At 42.0% G+C, this 19,659-nt stretch overlaps 1 long non-coding RNA gene across 3 annotated transcripts in view; it reads right to left on the bottom strand.

Moving 5' to 3' along the window:
* LOC106505563 overlaps positions 1-18,864 on the bottom strand; it is a 335,645-nt gene extending 316,781 nt beyond the window's left edge. The window contains exons 1-2 of one of the 3 annotated variants that reach the window (XR_002338196.1): positions 17,973-18,864; positions 255-449 (exon numbers count right to left, since the gene is read on the bottom strand). This is a non-coding gene — a long non-coding RNA (uncharacterized LOC106505563). The remainder of the gene's footprint in view (positions 1-254; positions 450-17,972) is intronic. The other 2 variants (XR_002338198.1, XR_002338197.1) reach the window with 2 other exon arrangements.

Genomic DNA, 19,659 nt, shown 5'->3' with positions numbered 1-19,659 from the left:
GTTGGGGAAAAAAAAATAGTGGATGAGGAAAAAGAGAAAGGTACCAGCCAGGTAGCTGGTTAGATTTTTTTTTCCCCTCCTTTTTCAGATTATTTATCATTTAAGTGCAGTATCTTTCTTCCAGACCTGGAAGATTCAAACAAGGACTAACAAATCACTCAGTAAACCTGCAATAAACTGAACAATTACTCCAAGCTAGAAGATGTATTTCTTAAGGGAAATGTGATTTGAATCGCTGAGGTTTTTAAATTCACCTCAGGATGCTCCTGGGCTGTGCTGCCAGCAACAGGAAAATTCCAGACTGTTTGATATTCTCTCCTGAGTGAGCTGAGTGTCCTTATTACATGATCTCTGCTATTATTTAACATTCAACAGATATCCACAGGGGTTAGGTTAGGCACTGTTCAGGTTCCATTAATGGTGGCCCCTGTCTTCAGCCCATTTGCATCCTAGAATGACAAGAGAAAAGAAACACAGGGAATGAAATGGATCTTAGAGACATGCTGTGACCCTCCACCAGGATTCTTTTTAGTCAAAAAAAATTATTATAGTTGATTTACAATGTTCTATCAATTTCTGCTGAGCAGCAAAGTAACCCACTCATGCATAATATATATACATTATTGTTTTCACATTATCCTTCATCATGTTCCATCACAAGTGATCAGAGTTCCTTGGGCTATACAGCAGGATCTCATTGCTTGTTCACTCCAAATGCAGTAATTTGAACCTTCTAATCCCAAACTCCCAGTCCCTCCTACTCCCTCCCCTGCCAGGGATTCTTGACATGACTTGAATGCCTTGGTAGATGTGGTAAGTACCAGGGGAAAGAAAGAGCTCTCCCACAAGACAGGTGAATCCAACATTCAAGCAAATTCACAGTTGACTGCTAGAGGCCAGGCAGAGAAGGCATTCTCAGCCCCAGAGTTATTCAAGTTAGCAATAATGTAGTATCTTGCAACAGTATTTGTAAAAGACAACACTTCAGCTTTTTTTTTTAATTGAGCTAACATTGGTTTATGACATTTCATATGTACAACATTGTATTTCTACTTCTGTACACATCACAGCATTCTCACCCCCCAAATTTAGTTTCCATTCATCACCATGCAACTAATCCCATTTACCCATTTGCCCTCCCCGTCCCTCCCTTTCCTTCTGGTAACCACAACACTGTTCTTTATATGTGTTTGCTTTTGTTTATTCATTAATTTTGTTTGGTTTTTGTTTTGGCCATACTTGCAGCATGCAGAAGTTCCTGGGCCAGGGATCAAACCCATGTTATAGCAGTTACCAGAGCCACAATGATGACAACACAATATCCTTAGCCTGCTGAGCCATCAGGGAACTCCCTTGTTTCTTTATATTCCCACCTATAAGTGAAACATACATTATCTGTCTTTCTCCACCTGACTCAGTTCAGGTCCATCTATATTGTCTCAAATGACAAGATTTCATCTTTTTTTTTCTTTTTTTTTTTTTTTTTTTGCTATTTCTTGGGCCGCTCCTGCGGCATATGGAGGTTCCCAGGCTAGGGGTCCAATCGGAGCTGTAGTCACTGGCCTACGCCAGAGCCACAGCAACGCGGATCCGAGCCGCGTCTGCACCTACACCACAGCTCACGCAACGCCGGATCGTTACCCACTGAGCAAGGCAGGGACTGAACCCGCAACCTCATGGTTCCTAGTCGGATTCGTTAACCACTGCGCCACCACGGGAACTCCAAGATTTCATCTTTTCATGGTTGTGCAGTATTCCATTACAGATGTACATCACATCTTCCACATCCATTTATCCACTGATGGGCACTTAGATTAGTGAGTACTTGGTCCTTTTTCTTTTTGTGTTGGCAGATGAAATGACCAGTTTTAGCCCAAGAATTTTGTCAATAGAGACAACCTAATGAAAACTCCACAGTGGATTGTATGAGATCAGAGCAGAGGAGGAAAGACTGGGTGACTTATCATGGGTCACATAGCAGTTTAGTAATAAAGACTGTCCAGTGGAACATCTACTCCCCAAATTCAAACTTGCACCTCTCCACTGATAACACATACCAGCACACACATTCTCAGTAAAAAATAAGGGAGTGTGAAGAACAGAAAAGGAAAGGAGTTCGGGAGAGAAGGTAGCAATTTGGAACACTAATCCAAGTTTTCATTTCTTCTCCATGAAGGTTTCCTAAGATGGTAGAACCATATTTCGTCTCTGAAGAGCTTGGGGGAAATGATCCTAGTCCATTCTTGGCTAGCCTTACCTCATTAAGAGGCAAGAGTGGCTCTGGTAAAAGTGTCTCTGAGTCTCAAGTCCAGAATGATCCACAACAGTTATCTCGACTTTCTCTCATTAAAAGCCCATACTAATTCAAAACAGTAGCTCTGGAAGAAAAGAATTTTCAGAAAGCTCTGGAGATATAGTTTGCCCCACTGAGTTATGGGTAACTATTCTAGAAAAGTAGAAAAATCATGAATGGCTATACCAGGGCCATGCTGGAGAGAGGAAGGTGGTGGTGGGCTCCTGTCTTCACAGGGTTGTGAATATTTGCAGAGTATCCCCAGTTCTAGGATTTGTCTTTCCTTCTGATATCTTGGTATTAGCTGAGGTCACTTTGGTTTGGAAAATCCAAATAAAGCTGGCATGAGCCCATCTCCCACACTCTGGAAAATCCATGCCCTGCTCAAGAATATACCACATTCCTCTATGGATTTTTGTTCTTGTCATCACAGTAATCCACGCTGGAGGACAGCTCTCTACCCAACTTGCCTCACCTTCTCCCTAGGTCCACCTCCCTCTGCCTGCTGCTGACCCAAGGATGGAACACTGTGACTTCTCCAAAATGCAATTCCCACTGCACAAAAGACAGGTGAGTACCACAAACACAGAGAACAGACCTGTGGTTGCCAAGGAGGATAGGGTGGGGAAAAAGTGATTGGGACTTTGGGATTAGCAGAGGCAAACTAGTGCATATATAATGGATAAAAAAGTCCACCATGGAGTATTGAACTATTTTTAATACCCTGTGATAAACCACAATGGAAAAGAATATGAAATATACATATACATATTTATGTATGTATATTATATAATATATATAAATTATATATATTTATAAATGAATCATTCTGCTGTATACCAGAAACTAACACATTGCAAATCAACTGTACTGCAGTAAAACAAAATTTTTTTAAAACACAGGTGATTATTACATTGCATCCAAATACAGGTGAGAAGACATGCCTGACTGCCACCTAGCCCTGTGCTTCGTCAGGACCTGGGCAATACCTGTTACAGTCCACTCATCTACCCACTTGCCACAGGGGGCTTCTTCTGTAGGCCCACTGGACTTTTTGCTGTGGGGCTCTCCTTCCAAATTTGTTTCACATCTATCCATTTCAAGGCTATTTCCAGCTCTCCAAAATCTTTTTCATTTTAACACAAGGAATTAAGCTACTTATGATTTTCCTCTAATACACCAGAGGGCCCATTAGGACAATCTCTTCAACAGTTTCCAAAATGATACATTTTTCTGTCCTCCATACAATCCCCAATTCCCAAACAGTAGTCTAGTCCAAATTGTCATTACCTCATGGATGACTGGGATTCTTACCAGCATCAACTCTCTCCCCGTTTTAATTTCATCAGACACTAGGAGATGCATCTTCTGTAAATCTGCTTCCAATAGAGTTATTTACTCCTCCCCTCCTCAGACACATTCAGCGGCCCCTTACTGCCACTCACATCTATACAAACACTTTGGAGGGGATGTGACATGTGACGTCTTGTTGTGGGATCTCAGTTCCCAGACCAGAGAGTGAACCCAGGTCATAGGGTTGAAAGCACCAAGTCCTAACCACTAGATCACCAGGGAACTCCTTGCACACACACTTTCAAAAGTTGATTATCTAAGGAAAAATCTTGAAAGGCATGAAAAAATATTCCAATATATTACCACCTAAAGAGAATCGAAGCTGATCAAAAAGTAAAGCTACAATGAATGCTCCATTAAACAGGAGCTGTTACGGGCACGGAGGTCAAGAAACCCAGTTATGTTTCCCATGCATGATCATAATTAATAATACAAGATATCCATGGCACTTTCTATGCTCAGAACACTTCACAGACAAAGGCTAATTAATTACACAGATAAATATATTACAGGTCTCTCTTTTGATATTGGTGGGTTCATTAAATTCCCCATTTGGTTAACAAAGTAATTTCCTGTACTTCTGAATTCTTGAGTAGGGTGGAAGGAAAGGAGAGCAGCAGAAATGTCAAACAAGAGTTAGCCTTTGTCCTTCCTCCATTTCCTGGGAGTCTGTACAATAACAAGTCTGTGTGGGGGTCCTCAGTCCTCTCACTGAGGGAAGGGGATAGAGAGAGGGCTGCCCCAGCTTCAGCCAACCTCTTAGGGCCCATGGCTGCCCCTGACACTAAGACCTTGGGTGGCCACACCTTGTCCACCAGGATTACTCTTGCTCAAGACATGCGAGAAGTTGGAGGTCTTCTCATAAGGGTAAGGAATCCAGGGTTTTTCTAAGAACTTTCTACATGCTCTAGATATCCCCTAACTTCCAAGAAGGTGCCAGGACCCACCTGATAGGTCCAGACCCCATCCTATTCCTTGGCTGTACTGTATTGTCCTCCAGGTTCCCACACAGATCTTTTCTAGAACTTTGATGCGCCTCTGTAGACTCCCTTAGGAATCTTGGCCTTGGAGCCATAATTCTGGACATCCAGTTCCACTCTGACCCATAAAACTGGGAGCTCAAGCTCTCTTTTGGAGCTGGACCCATAGAAACCCAGTTCATCTATTAGACTAAAACTTAAATACTGCACATTCCTAATGAAAACTTTTGGAGAGAGTCACCTACCACAATTGCTTAATTAGCAAGCAGCGTAACAAAGGTTAGGCAATTTCTATGCAATGTAACAAAGGCACAAATGCATCACTGGTAGAGTCATCACAGGAACTTCATCAAATTATAGCACTAATTTCTCCATAACCTAAAGGACAACATTGTATTGTAGAAAAAGCTCAACTCTGCAACCAACTGGTCCTGGATGCAACAAGATGAAAACAAACAAGTTTGATGTAGTAACAGCTAAGAATGGGTATTTGTTTAGGTCCATTAAATCAGTTGCCTTTACTATTACAATAATCAGGACTATCACTGTGTCCCCTGAACTTCTAGGGTAGTACAAACTAAAACAGAGACTTTGGACTGAAGAATTCAGAAATATCTTTAGGAGTTCCTGTTTGGGCTCAGCAGATTAAGAGTTAAGACCCAACATAGCCTCTGTGAGGATGCAGGGTCAATCCCTGGCCACCCTGGTATGCCATGGTTGTGGCTATGGCATAGGCCTGCAGCTGAAGCTTCAATTCGACCCCTAGCCCAGGAACTTCCATATGCTGCAGGTGCAGATGTAAAAGAGGAAAAAAAATTAATTATTTTCAAAATTTTTGTTTCCATAAGGAACAGATTTTCACAAGGTCTTCTAAGGTCCAAAACTTCAAAATCAATCCTAATTATTCCCACCAGGCCTAATTCTTTCCCAGTACACATACACAGTTATCCATTTGGTCCTCTGATGGTCTAAGAATGACAGAATCAGATACTTGGCCTCTCCTACCAGATCTCATTTTTGCTACAGAGAGGAAGAAATGAATATTCTTCTTCTTTTTTTTTTTTTTTTTTTTGTTGTTGTTGTCTTTTTAGGCCTCCACCCATGGCATATGGAAGTTCACAGGCTAGGGGTCAAATCAGAGCTGCTGGCCTACACCATAGCCACATCAATGTAGGATTCAAGCTGTGTCTGTTACCTACACCACAGCTCATGGCAACCTGCATCCTGAACCCACTGAACAAAGCCAGGGATCAAAACTTTGTCCTCGTGGATACTAGTTGCTTTCACTGACAATGAGCCACAACAGGAAATACAAAAATGAATATTCTTTGCCATTACCCCTGCACTCTTGATGACAAGAAGCCATAACCAGATTCTTTTCTGTCAATTAGCAAGAAAGAAAGAGTAGAGAGGAGTGTCCTTCCTTTTTAAGGTAACAACTCCCCAAGAGCTACTGGGGTTAGAAGCAAATATGAACATTTTCTTCCCTTTCTGAATTCACTGAGATTTTTAGATTAATATTAGACCTGTCAACTATGACAAACAATACTCCCAACATCACAATAGTCTTATTGAGACAAGCTTTTTAATTTTTGTTTTACAACTAGGAAAACTCAGGCCCAGGAAGGTGAAGGTCATAGTGAAGATTCAAATCAGATTGCATGGGATTAAAGTCTGGTCCCTAACCATAAGGCTACAAGAAAATAGTAGAATTTTTCCTCCTCTTACCTCCTTCAGAGAGAGTCATCTACCATCAGAGAGAGTTTCCCTAACCTGGAGCAGCTGTGGTCTGGGTGCTGGGGATTAGGCACATTCTGATAAAAAAGGATAAGGAGCCATGAATAAGATCATTCATGAGCACAAGTACTGCTGAGAAAATGTTTTTTTCCCTCATTTCAGAGCTCTGAGAAAATCAGCTAGCATAGACAAGATCTGGTGGCAGAGACAACACCATGTGTGAAACCCACCCTATTTCTTTACTTTTTGGGAACATGGCTAGACTACATTTCCCAGCTTTCCCTGCAGCAAGAAGGGGTCATGTGATTGAGTTTTCGGTGGGAAGGCCCCACCCATGAGACCTCCCTCACAATCCTCCATGCTTGGTCTCTTTCTCTGTCTTCAAGCCAGATGCAGGGGATCCATTGCGGGGGCGGGGGGGGGGGGGGTAGGTCTCTGATGCCTCAAGGGAGCGAAGAAGTCTGGGATCCTGAATGACTGATTGGAGCAGAGCCTCACCACCCACTAAATGCATCAGACTAAAGCATGAAGTAGGATAAAGCCAAGGAGACAGTGCCCAGCTTATCCTGATGCTGCCCTTTACTCTTTGCAATTTCACAATGCAGGCAGGTTTTTTGGCTTCTTCAGCCTCTCTTATCACCCTTCCATGAACCCTTGTTGTCTTTCTACTGCTCATTAGCACTCTACCTTATCTTGCACTGAGAAAAGGAAAGAAGATGAAATTTAAATCAGTCTGCTTTTTTTTTCCTTGTTAGCCCTCTAGTCTTCAGAGGAAAAAAAAAAAAAAAAAAAAAAAAAAAAAGTTCAATGGGATCAGAGGAGGTTAAAATTATTGCTGAAGGTGAGGTTTGACAATCATCTGTGGATTTCAGTTTTCTGCGCTCTCTCCCCTTCATTAATCAACAACTGGCTGTGTTACAAGGCAGAGCAACAGGGAGGGTCACTTCCCCTGCATATTTGCCTGGGCTCCTTTTAGCAGTTTTGCTCCAAGTAGAAGTCCACAGACCCCATGAAACTTCCCCAAGTGGAATGCTGATAGCCACTAATCATGTTCAGATGCCATCCTATGTCAGCCCTGCCTTGGTTTCAAAGCAAAATGTCCTAGAAAACCATCAGTGACCGAAGTGCAGGACATCATCTGGTTCTACTCAATCATTTTGCAAAGGTTAAATGAGAGGCCCAAAGAGGGGAATTAATTTTCCCATGTCATGCAGCAACTCTAAGACCAAGCCTCCTGCCTCTCCGGGAAAATGCTGGAAATAAGGATTTCAAAGATAAGAGAAAGATGAAAAAAAATAATACCCAGTGTGTTTTAAAAAATAGACCAAAACATCAGAGAGGATCTGGGAAAGGGTCAGGTATCCCTACAAAGAGCATTATTCAGACATCCTCACAAAGAAGGAAGGGAGAAAGGGAAAAAGGAAGAGCAAAGACCCTGATTCCCAGAATAACTGCTGCCAAGAAGTCAGAGCCCCTGTGTCAGCATTTCTAGTCTTTGGAAGATACCTCTAGGGTGGTCTTTCTTATATAGACTTTAGCTGAATAGAGAGCATGAGAGCTGGGCCAACTTACACATATGGATTTGGGGGGTCCCCATCATTTTTGTCCACAAAAATACTGACATGAAGGGTACCCTGGAAAGAAAGGTCACTCCAGAAGCAGTCTCTACAGGACACTCTTAGCTGTTTACCTCCATAACGGGAAGGTGATGGAGAGAGAAGTATTGTATAAGAATCTGGGGTCCTGGATACTTGGAATTGAGAAACTAACTGCCTTCTAATCTTGGGTCCTTTTTGGCTACACCCCACAGGCCCACAAGCCCTGTACTTATCCAGCTTTAAGACCAAAGAAAGAGCAGGGAGTCAGCGACAGAGGTACCAATGGTTTAATGGATGGGGGAGCTTACATGTCTGAAGCAAGGTCCTGAAGCAACACCTCACCATGTGCAGCAGAGGTCGGCAGGCAGGACATGGCGGCAGGTTTAAATTAGTGCTAGGGAGGAGGAGGTTACCATTTATAAAGGGAATTGATGCCAGGTGGGCTCATTAGTTACCAGGGAAACCAGCAAGGGGCACGCCCCTCACCACCCCTTTGATAAGAACCACCACCAGCTGGGGCCTGGGGCAAATGTGTAGGAAGGTCAGTCAAGTGCATAGGGTATAGGTGAAGCAGGCACTGGTCAGGCAGGATAGCAAAAGAACAGCCACCTTGAGTGATATGAGGTATTTTTGAAGGACCATTTACAGGGGTGTGGAAAATGTTAAGAAAATAAACAGAAAGGTTGCAGCACTCAGAAACTAGAAAAGCATGACGCTATTTCTAACCCTGTGGCTATTGGGGCAAGGTGAGGAAATAGTGTTGCTGGAGCTCAGTGAGGGCTGGGCTGTGGAAAGGCCCCATAATGGGAGATGTAGCCATGGAGGGCACAGCTATAGTCAGAGTCATGGGAGCACTGGCAAGGGGAAGCCAGAAGGAAATGCTCTGGCCTTTCTCTCTTATTCTCTAGGACAAAGCTTACCATTGTCCAAATCCTCTTGGAAGCCAGGGCTAAGACAGTCCATGTGGATCATGCTTCCAGAGCACAGGGCAATACAGAGAAGTGATAGAAGGTGGGGGTAAAAGCAAGAGTAATCAGCTCAGGAGTTCCCATAGTAGCTCAGCAGTAATGAACCCAACTAGTATCCATGAGGACACGGTTCAATCCCTGGCCTTGCCCCCTGGGTTAAATATCCAGTGTTGCCGTCAACTGTGGTGTAAGTTGCAGATGCGACTCAGATCCTGAGTTGCCGTGGCTACGGTATAGGCTGGCAGCTGTAGCTCTGATTCGACTTCTAGACTGGGAACTCCCACATGCTGCAGGTATGGCCCCCCCCCAAAAAAAAAAAAGTAATCAGCTCAGGCTCCTCCCTCATCACTGCCCCCGAGGCTTACCTTTCCTTCTCCTTCCATGTTCATCAGGCTCCAAAGTTATCCATCCCTGCTTTCTCCAAATTAAAACTCACTCTTCCCTTATTGTGGAGGACCCTAGCTATCTTGAAGAAGAAAGTCACTGAGTAATGTTAATTCAGTCTAAGGAAGGGGTATATTTCCCACATATTTCAAATAGGATTTAGTTTACCTTTTTTATCATAGAGCTTGCATATACTGTCCCAACTTTTTTGAGGAATAATTGACAAATAAAATTGCATATATTTAAAGTGGGCAGTGTAATGATTTGATATAAAAAAGCATTAAAAAATAATTACCAAGACCAAATCAATTAACAAACGCATCATAGTGCTTTTGTGTGTGTGTGTGTGTGTGTGTGTGTGTGTGTGTGGTGAGACTCCTTCCCAAAGCAGTGCTCTAAGCAGCCATGACTAATCAACCAATAGTAAATTTCAATTGAAATTTCTGTTACCCCAACACTGCAACAGAGGAAACTTGGCTGACTCAAGTGCCCTCTTTTCTTGATCAAAGACCATCCTCCACTGAGCAAATACAAACAAGCCAAATAGCTCTTATTCTTATTGGCTGAACAAAGAAATTGTTCTTCAAATTGACCCCTGGAATCTGCAACTTCTATTATTGCAAAATGTCATAGTATTAGGCTAAAGAAACCAATTTCCTCATTATTATAACTGTAATGATATGGGAGGAGTTGATTTTCAGAGTAGAAACTGTCAAAAAATCATGGGTCTACTCTATCCTGCAATGAACATTTATATACCTTAATTAGTATGATCTTCACAAAAATCCAGTTAGGTAATTATTACTATCCCCTTTCTACAGATGAGCAAACTGAACTGATGACAAATCAACAAGAGAAAGTACCCATTTTGCAAATGAATAAATACTGCCAATGATGCAGCTGTTAGGGGTGGAAGGGAAGAGAGGATTCACCAGAACATGGTCTTAGTTCCAATGCTAATAGTTTTGTTTCAACACCAAAGCAGTCACAGGTTCATCATGATTCCATGACTCTTCAGAAAATTTGAAAAGACAATGTATATGAAAGGAAATATAGAGCAATGCAACAGGGATATTTACTACATTCTCATGGAACCAATATGGCAAACCCAGGACATGGGCTGCCGTATTGGACAGCCCATTGGATGTGAAGTATCATATCCTTGTCCATTTTGGAAACAGCTTTGCAAATATCTAAAAAGGAAAACAATGAGGCTCTAGGGGGCAATCATCATGGGGCACAGGTACCCAGGGACCCAGGGCATTCCCACCTCCTGCTTTACCACCATTTATCACAGAGGAGCAGTGATGGTGCAGTAGGGGCTGTCCTCCACAGGTTTGAAATCTCTGAGTCTGAGTGTTTCTTAGACTTGTTTAGGGCATTTCTCTCTAGTGCATGATCTAGAGGGAGCCATGTAATAACCAGATAGACACACAAAGAAATTTTGATCACTGCTGTGTGATGAGTGGGCAAAGATCTAGCCAACATGGTGTAGATTAGGATTCAAGGAATTGCTAGCTGCCCTTATATTAGATAAAGCTGAAGTCTTATTACAGAAGAAGAGAGTGAATATTTTGCAACAATTCACAAAGGACTTTCAAATTCCTATTAAGGAAACTGTCGTATTGGGAGGAAGGAATTTTCTAGATTTCTTGAGCTCTCAAGCACTGGGAGTTGAGCCATGAACTAAAGGGAAAGAGAATGCAGGATATAATAAATCCCTACCACATGGGAAAGCCTAGTATTTCTGTTTACTCTGAACATGAAGAGAACGAGATATAGAAGCAAACATGTGTCCTGGCTGAAATCCCAGAGAGTTTGCACATGGTGGTGACCTTCCAGTTAGTATGCAGATTCATGAGATCCCTGGGGGCTAGCAAATCATTTTCTAGGTCATAGTCTGAGGAGGGCTGCTGTGCTTTCAGAAAAGCTCTCCATTCAGCTAGTCACAAAATCTAAAATGGCTCGGGAGTGATGGTAAAACATGGTGGAAGAAGTTCTCTAAATACCTGACCTGAGGTGGAAGCTCTGATCCTTTATTGGTGTGTGGTAATCAGGGGACCCTGTCTGTCCTGACGAGCAGACATGGAAGTACCAAGAACACTGAAACAATGGTCTGGGGTCCAAACAACCGTTATGGAGAACTAAGACACAAGTTATTTTCCTATATTCCTTCTTATGTTTTAGGAAAACTCTCCAAGGAATTGTTCAAGTTGGCTAAATGGGTGGTAAATATTTTGGGTGTTTGACTTCTCAGAAATATATTTAATTGAGTTTGGGGGCGTATTGAGAATTTGAGACATGTCATTTCCTTTTAAAAAAAAAATGGAGGATTTCTTCATTCTTGATGGTAAGAAGTCTGGTGTCAAACTGATTCTCCTTGCATCTGAGGTAAACTGCTTCTTATTTATAGAAACCTTCAGAATATTCTGTTTATCCTTGGAGTTTTCTACTTTAATTTGGTTGCTTCAAAGTGTGAATTTTTTTCCTCAGCATCCTGCCCAGTGTAGGTTAGGCCATGATATGCTGAAGACACTTCTTTCTTCAGCTCTGAGAAATGTTCCTCTGTTTTGGGTTTTTGGTTTTTTGGGTTTTTTTGGGGTTTTTTTTTTTTGTTTTTTTTTTTTGTCTTTTTAGTGCTGCACCCAAGCATATGGAAGTTCCCAGGCTAGGGGTTGAATCAGAGCTGTAGCTGCTGACATACAGCCACAGCAACACAGGATCCAAGCTGCATCTGCAACCCGCACCAGAGCTCACAGCAACGCTGGATCCTAAACCCACTGACTGAGGCCAGGGATCAAACCTGCATCCCCGTGGATACCAGTTAGATTAGTTTCCACTGAGCCACAATGGGAACACCCCTCTATTATCCACTGGTCTCTTCTATTCCATTATCTCTGTCCTCTTCTCACAGCTCTTAATGGATGAATGTTTATTACCCAGTTGTCTATGTTTTATTATTTTCTAAACAGTGAAAACTGGATACAAACTATATTTCTAACATTAAGGATTGATTAAATAAATCATAACACATTTGTTGGTGGATGCGTGGAGGTTTTTTGTTTTGTTTGTGTTGTTTTTTGTCTTTTTAGGGCTGCACCAGAGGCATATGGAGGCTCCCAGGCTAGAAGTCAAGTCAGAGCTATAGCCACCAGCCTACACCATAGCCACAGCAACAAGGGATCCTCCGAGCCACGTCTGTGATCTACACCACAGCTCATGGCAATGCTGATCCTTAATCCACTAAGCAAGCCCAGGAATCAACCCTCCGCCTCATGGATACTAGTCTGGTTCATTAACTTTGAGCCATGAGAGGAATTCCTAGAGATGTTTTTTAAATTTTGATTTATATAAAGAAATTGAAGTGGTCATGCAATTTCAAAAACAACAATAATAACATTAAATCATAAATGTACAGGAAGAGAGCATCAGGAAAAAGGAAAGTGTGATTAGGAAAGAGTTTTTGGAATGTAATACAAAACTCAGAACCATTAAGAATAGACTGATAGGAGTTCCCGTTGTGGCTCAGTGGTTAACAAATCCGACTAGGAACCATGAGGTTGTGGGTTCAATCCCTGACCTTGCTCAGGTTAAGGATCTGGCGTTGCTCAGGTTAAGGATCTGGCGTTGCCATGAGCTGCGGTGTAGGTCACAGACTCTGCTCGAATCTGTCATTGTGGTGGCTGCGGCATAGGCTGGTGGCTACAGCTCAGATTAGACCCCGAGCCTGGGAACCTCCATATGCCGTGGGAGCAGCCCTAGAAAAGGCAAAAAGACAAAAAAAAAAAAAAATGAGTAGACTGATAAATTTGAATGCATGAAGTTTTATATTCGATTTTCTGTTTTTTGATAGTGTTTATCAAAATATAATAGACATAGAGAAAAGTGCACACAAGTGTATACATTGACAAACGTTTACAAACAGAAAAACCTGTGTCGCCAGAAGCCCCCTCATGCCACCTCTTGTCACCACCTCTCCAAAGACCACTACTCTCACAACTTTTTTTTAATTTTTTTTTTTGTCTTTTTAGGGCCGCCCTCTTGGCATATGGAGGTTCCCAGGCTAGGGGTTGAATCAGAGCTGTAGCTGCTGGCCTCCACCACAACCACAGCAACGCAGGATCTGAGCCACATCTGTGACCACAGCTCACGACAATGCCGGATCCTCAACCCACTGAGAAAGGCCAGGGATCCAACCTGCATCCCCATGGATGCTAGTCAGATTCATTTTCACTGAGCCATGACGGGAACTCCTTTTTTTTTTTTTAATTTGTTTTTTTTTGTGTGTGTGTGTGTGTTATTCTCATGACTTTCAGTGCCTTGGAATAGCAGTACCTTTGAACTTGACACATGTAGGATAACATAACACATGCTCTTGGTGGCTGCCTCCTTTTGCTCAATGTTCCTGAAATTCACTCATGTCACGTGCAGAGATACAGGGTTCTCATTCTCCATGCTGAGTACTTTTTCACATGAGAATATATGCCCATTGATGTCCATTCTCCTGTTGACAGGATAACCTCTTCAATTATGTTTGCCATTGTGGGAGATTTCCATCTCTTAGCTTTGGTCTTTAACCCTGCTTTTCTATTTCTTTATGTAGTCAGTCCTTTGATTCCTTTTTTTCAGTTTCATTTGACTATTTTTAGTTTTCAGGGATTCTTCTTTGCTTATATATATATATTTATACACATACATATTATCTTGTTCTTTGGTTTTTAGATAGAAAAAAAATGGACATCCACCTGCCTCTCTTTTTTTAGGGATAGCTTTAAACTTTCAAGTTCTTTTTTTACTCCTATTATGTCTTTCTCTTCCACAGAAGGTTGCTCTAATTTTTTTCAGCTTGATCCTTCCCTTTTGTGCTGCTGGTTTTCCTTAAATGTCTAGGTTTGGGGTTGAGAATTCACATTCATGAGTAAAGAGCAAAATTTCTTCTGCAGTTGGGTGGGTTTGTTTCCCTAAAAAGTTTCTCCATAAGTGGGACCCCAGAAGGCAGGCTCTACGTAGGAAGCAAAGGCTGGTGACCTGCTGATTCTCCCATGGGGTCCAGGGCTAGGGAGCTGTCTGCAGGCAGTGTCCTCTAAAATTACCATGGAAAGAGGGCTTGGGTGTCACATCTATTGGAATGATCTCTTGGGTGGAGCTGCTTTGTTCTTGGGCCCTGATTTCTCGCTTTTTAACGTTGATTTCTTTTGAGTTATTTTCTGATCTGCTTAGCTTTTCTCCAGATCCCCAAATCCTTTTTTAGGAGGATACCTTCTTAAAAAGCTCACACACATTCTTTAGAGACTAGCTCTGGGATTTTGTGCCATATGCTCTGTGCATGAGGGGAAGTGAGGGAAAGAGGACACTTCCAGGAGACTCAGCTGCTGTGCCCACAGCAGGCAAAAGTTCCCTGGCAAGGAATTGAATGCTTGCCACTGCAGTGACCTGAGTGACAGTGGTGACAATGCCGGATGCTTAACCCTGCTGCACCACCAGGGAATTCCTTTTTTTATTATTATTACTAACCCTGGTGATGACCCCATGGCCAGCATTTTGTATTCATTGACCTCCACCTTGAGGTTTTCTCTGCTCCCTCTTGGAGAAGATTGCTCTCATTGTAGTTATTTCAGACTGCAGTTTCCCCAGTTATGTTGTCTTTATCAAAATGATCACATCTACCTCTTCTCTTCCAGAATTTCCTTTAACTTTCTCTTTTGCTGTTGGCTTTTGTCCTTATATTACAGGGTTATTATATTTAAATTTCTGTTCTTTGAAACTTTCCTTCATCCTTCTGGGGGATTTTGGGAGAAAGGAAGGCTGGATGTGTGAGTCTGCAATCTTAAATCTGAAACCAGATGTGCATGTTTAAAGGAGAATGTGTCAGAGAGGCAAGAATGGCTTTAAGGGAGTTCCTGTCATGGCTCAGCGGAAATGAATCTGACTAGCATCCATGAGGATGCAGGTTCTATCCCTGGCCTCACTCAGGGTATTAAGGATCAGGCATTGCTGTGAGCTATGGTGTAGGTCTCAGATGCGGCTTAGATCTGGTGTTGCTATGGCTATGGTATAGGCCAGCAGCTACAGCTCTGATTCAACCCCCAGCCTGGAAAAACCATATGCCACAGGTGCAGCACTAAAAAGACAAAAAAAAAAAAAAAGAGAGAGAGAGAAAAAAGAATGGCTTTAAGAAGACATGATTGTCATAATGCAGGCATGATATGATGGGTCCTTAATTTCAAATGGGGGTAGTAGAAATGTTAAAGATTTATCAAGAAGTATGAAGTAGAATCAATAGCACTTGCTGAGGAATTGGACCTGAAAATTGAGAGTAAAGCTTCAAGATGATCTCTGAAGGCTGGTCTAACAAATAGATGGGCGTGCCATTCAATATCAGTATGCAATAGGAAATGTAGTACTTGTTGTTGCTGTTGTTTTGTTACTGTGAAGACATGACATTCTAATTCATCAATACATCCTTGATTGTAGCTAAAACATTCCATAAGCTGAAAACCTCAAAATGTTCAGGTGGAACCCAGTAAAACAGTCCACGCATTTCCAGAGTCAACCTTGCTAATAAGATATAACCAGGACTCCCTGGACACTATACCAGGCAGGCTCAGGAAACAGGCATCAATAACTTTCAGAAGGCTCTGACCTTGAACTCTTCCTTGGGCTATCAAACTGCTTAGACCATGTCTCCTGAACAAGTTTTATAGTAACTTGCATGAATATGGAGAAATGGAGTATCTTGGGTAGAAGTTTAATCTTTTTGTTTCCTCTGGTGTACTCCAACATAATTAACTTCCTGTCAATAAATGCTATGTTTTTATAGCATACAAAATCTGAACTGTTATATTTTGATGTTGTTTGCACTGCATATGGAGGCAGTCTTTGGGGAGGATGCTAATATTTGATTTTAGGTGGGAAGGAGAATTACTCCTACTCAGAGGAGATAGTCTCCAAACCTAGAAGTGTTGGTTCTACCACCACATGTTCCCCTGTCCCCTTCCTTGCACACCTACCAGCTAGTTAGCTGCTCTGTGATCACAGTAGACTTAAAGATGATTTGAAACACAGTGATTCCAAATATCCTACAAAAGATATGCTGAATGCTTTAGGGGTATTCTGTAGAAAACTAACAGAGCTTGTTCTAACTCTTGTTTGCAATAACAAGAAATGCTACTGCAAAATAAGGCAAAATCAAAAAACTGGACACATTGTTTTCTGTGTTGTAATCCAGATTTGGGGCATCTAAAGTAATGAAAGTACCTGTAAAATTCCAGCCACATCAGAGCATTCTTAGGTCATTTCTTCTTGGTCAGATTCCTGAGGAAAAAGAACTCTGAGAGACTCAGAGTCCCTCCAATAAGTCTAGACACTTTTTTGAGGCTTTGCTTGGGGGAGAATGAAAAGGCATTGAATGCTTGGTATGGGGTAAAGGTGAAAAGGAGAGTAGAAGTTTAACCAAAGAAGGTAGGGATGGAAAGTGACACCTAATTCTCCTCTTCAGCACTTTTTAGCTTATAAAGTACCTTCACTTAAGTAATTTTATCCTTGTTTTCTGGGACAGGAAGAGGAGGTTATATTAGCTCAGTGTGATTGGAACATAATCCAGAGATTTTAAAGGAACATGCTCAGGGTTCCACAGCTAGCAGGGCAGGGAAGCCCCCAGGATTCCTGAATCCCAGTCTTGAGGTCAGTGGTATCTCTTGAAAGACTGCAACACTTCTCTATGATTCTTTACTGGCCACGATCATCTAGGGCAGACCAAGAAGCAGCGTTATGGATGTTACTCTCTGCTGAAGGGAAAATAGATGATCAGTTTAATCCAATCAGTCTAATTTAAAGTTGACTTTGTGTAAATGGGGAGGCAGGAAGACAGTAATTTGGATTTCCAGCTAAGATGTTATGCCATATATAAAAACCTCATTCTAATCACGCTATATAAATTAGCTAAAAGCAATGTCCACAAACTCAGGGGACCCAATATGATATGAAATTCATAACCATTGATCTGGGCTTCAGTTTGTTGTTTGTTTATGCACACAATGCAGGGGCCAAAAGGGCTACTCAGGATTGCCCCATCACCATCGGCAATGCTGCTCTGGTAATGGTGTGTATGGAAGAGTGTTGGGTGGTGATACAGGTATATGAGATTCCTAGCATGTGATTAACCTGCTAAATCTGAGGGAAGAAAAGAAAGAGAGGAAAGAGAAACAGGAGGAGAGAATAAGGAGGCAATGGGAGATGGAATTGCATAGGGCCAGGGGAGTTGCCTCTCCTGCCCTCGGTACAGGTCGCACTCCAGGGTCAGGCCAGGGGATCCACAGAGACCTGGTAAAGCAATGTGCAGCCCAACTGCCCTTGAACCCACTGACTTGAAGATGTCTGTGGATGCTTTCCATTTACCTCCAGAATATCTTAAGAATTTACCAGATTTAAAATGACTCAGACATTGATTCCAAAAGAATCTTTTTAAAAAGCAGGTAGTGTTGTTTCTATATATAATAAGTCTGTCGTTATGGAAACTTGTCTCAAAGAAAGCTCCTTTTAACACAATAAAAGTCCTCTCCTCTACATTTGCCAGCATCATTTCATAAGAAGAGAAGGGAGAGACGTATCAGAAAGACATGCATGGAGACACATAGGGAAAAAGCAAAATCTGTCGTACCTTAATACCCAGACTAGCATGCTATGTTCACACTTTCACAACTAGCCCAGCAAGTCTTTCCCTCATCCTCTTAGGCTCTGAATCACACTTTCCCACATTTTTCCTTGAAAGAAAGAAATAGAAGGAGAAGTAGGGATTAGCCTTTGTAAATAGCATCTTCCTTTTTAAAATTACTACAAGAAGGCACTTAGCTAAACTTTTAACTAGCTATTGAGCTATCTTCAGGTGGGGGAGGGGTGATTGCCCAAGCACATGTTCTCTTTGACCCACAGAAATGAGGAGGTAATGGTTCCCCTCCCTCTCCCTCTTTCCATCTGAGGAATGATTCCTCCACACCAGAACTAAGGTCCACATTGGTTTCCTTCCTTTTACTCCCTGCCCTGCCTCTTAGTACCTTCAGAGTTGCAGCAGAATTGCATTGGGCTTGGAACCAAAGGGTCTGAGTAGACAAATCACTCAACTTTCTGGCTTTGGGAAAATGCGACTTGCCTTGACCTCCTCACAGGGAGGTTGTGGGAACACCATGAAAGAACAAGAGTGATGATGCATTGTTAAACCCCAAAATGGATGCAAATGACAGTTATTTTTATTGACAGACTGGCTCCAATACCCTCATCCTATAGGGTCCTCATCCCCCCTCACAATTTGGGAAACCCTCTTCGGGTTATCTCTAAGTATCACGGTACCTAAGATAACGTTTATGGAGAACATCACCTGACAGCACTATTTATCTCATTTAGCAAGGTGTCACTATGGTGTGGGGTACTTTCCTGAGGCATTGTCTGCCTTTCCAAGTCTCCACTTGCTTTTTTTTATCTCTGAGGACTGAATCAACATATTCAACCAGTTTAGACCATCATCTCCAGTTTGAAACCAAGAAAAAGTGCAACTTCAGGCTCCAAAATGACCCAACTTTTTGTTACCATTTTTCTTCAATCCGGTCTTCCCATAATGGATGGAGAATGTCCTTCCTAATGCATTCAAAATTCTTAGCAGGTGTGTGTGTGTGTGTGTGTGTGTGTGTGTGTGCGCGCGCGCGTGTGCGCACTATCAGACTGATTGCTGTGTTCATTAAGGTCACTGATCCTCTCTCATTTATCCAATAATTGATGTAAGATTCCAAAGAAGTGAGTGCCCCTTGGTTCTGTAAATGCAATCTAAGAGGTCTGAAAAAGCCAACATTCACACGGTGTTAAACTTAAAAATCTTTGTAATCAATGCTAATTTGACATGACAGCATGCAACACTTTTTATCTCCAAAGTCCTTTGCAAAAATTATTACCAATTAATCTAAAAATTTAGAGCATTATGTATTTATCATCTGTGCACTCTGAACTTGAAAATTTTTGTCTTTAATTAAAAGTATGATTGGTAAAAACTACCTCCTATGCCTTCAAGTTGGGGGGAGGAGTTCCAAATAATTCACTGGGAAGAAGTGAGATGAGACTGTCGGATTATTCTGAGAACTATCCCTGAAAAAGGCTACACAAGTATTCAGTGGAAGTTTACTGAAGGAATTTCTCCAAGTAATAATGCTAATCAGTCCAGAGCAGTGAGCTCTGATGTGCTCTGCCCTTTCATTTGGAGTTTTCAAAGCTTCTGAAATAGTGCTTTACAGAGGGGAGGCAACTGAGCTATCCCAACAGAGAAAGGATGTGTCAAATCACAATGGGGGATGAGGGGATGG

This window comes from Sus scrofa, chromosome 13, assembly GCF_000003025.6.
Source record: "Sus scrofa isolate TJ Tabasco breed Duroc chromosome 13, Sscrofa11.1, whole genome shotgun sequence".
Taxonomy (NCBI): Eukaryota; Metazoa; Chordata; class Mammalia; order Artiodactyla; family Suidae; genus Sus; species Sus scrofa.
This window is presented reverse-complemented; position numbering and strand designations above follow the sequence as displayed.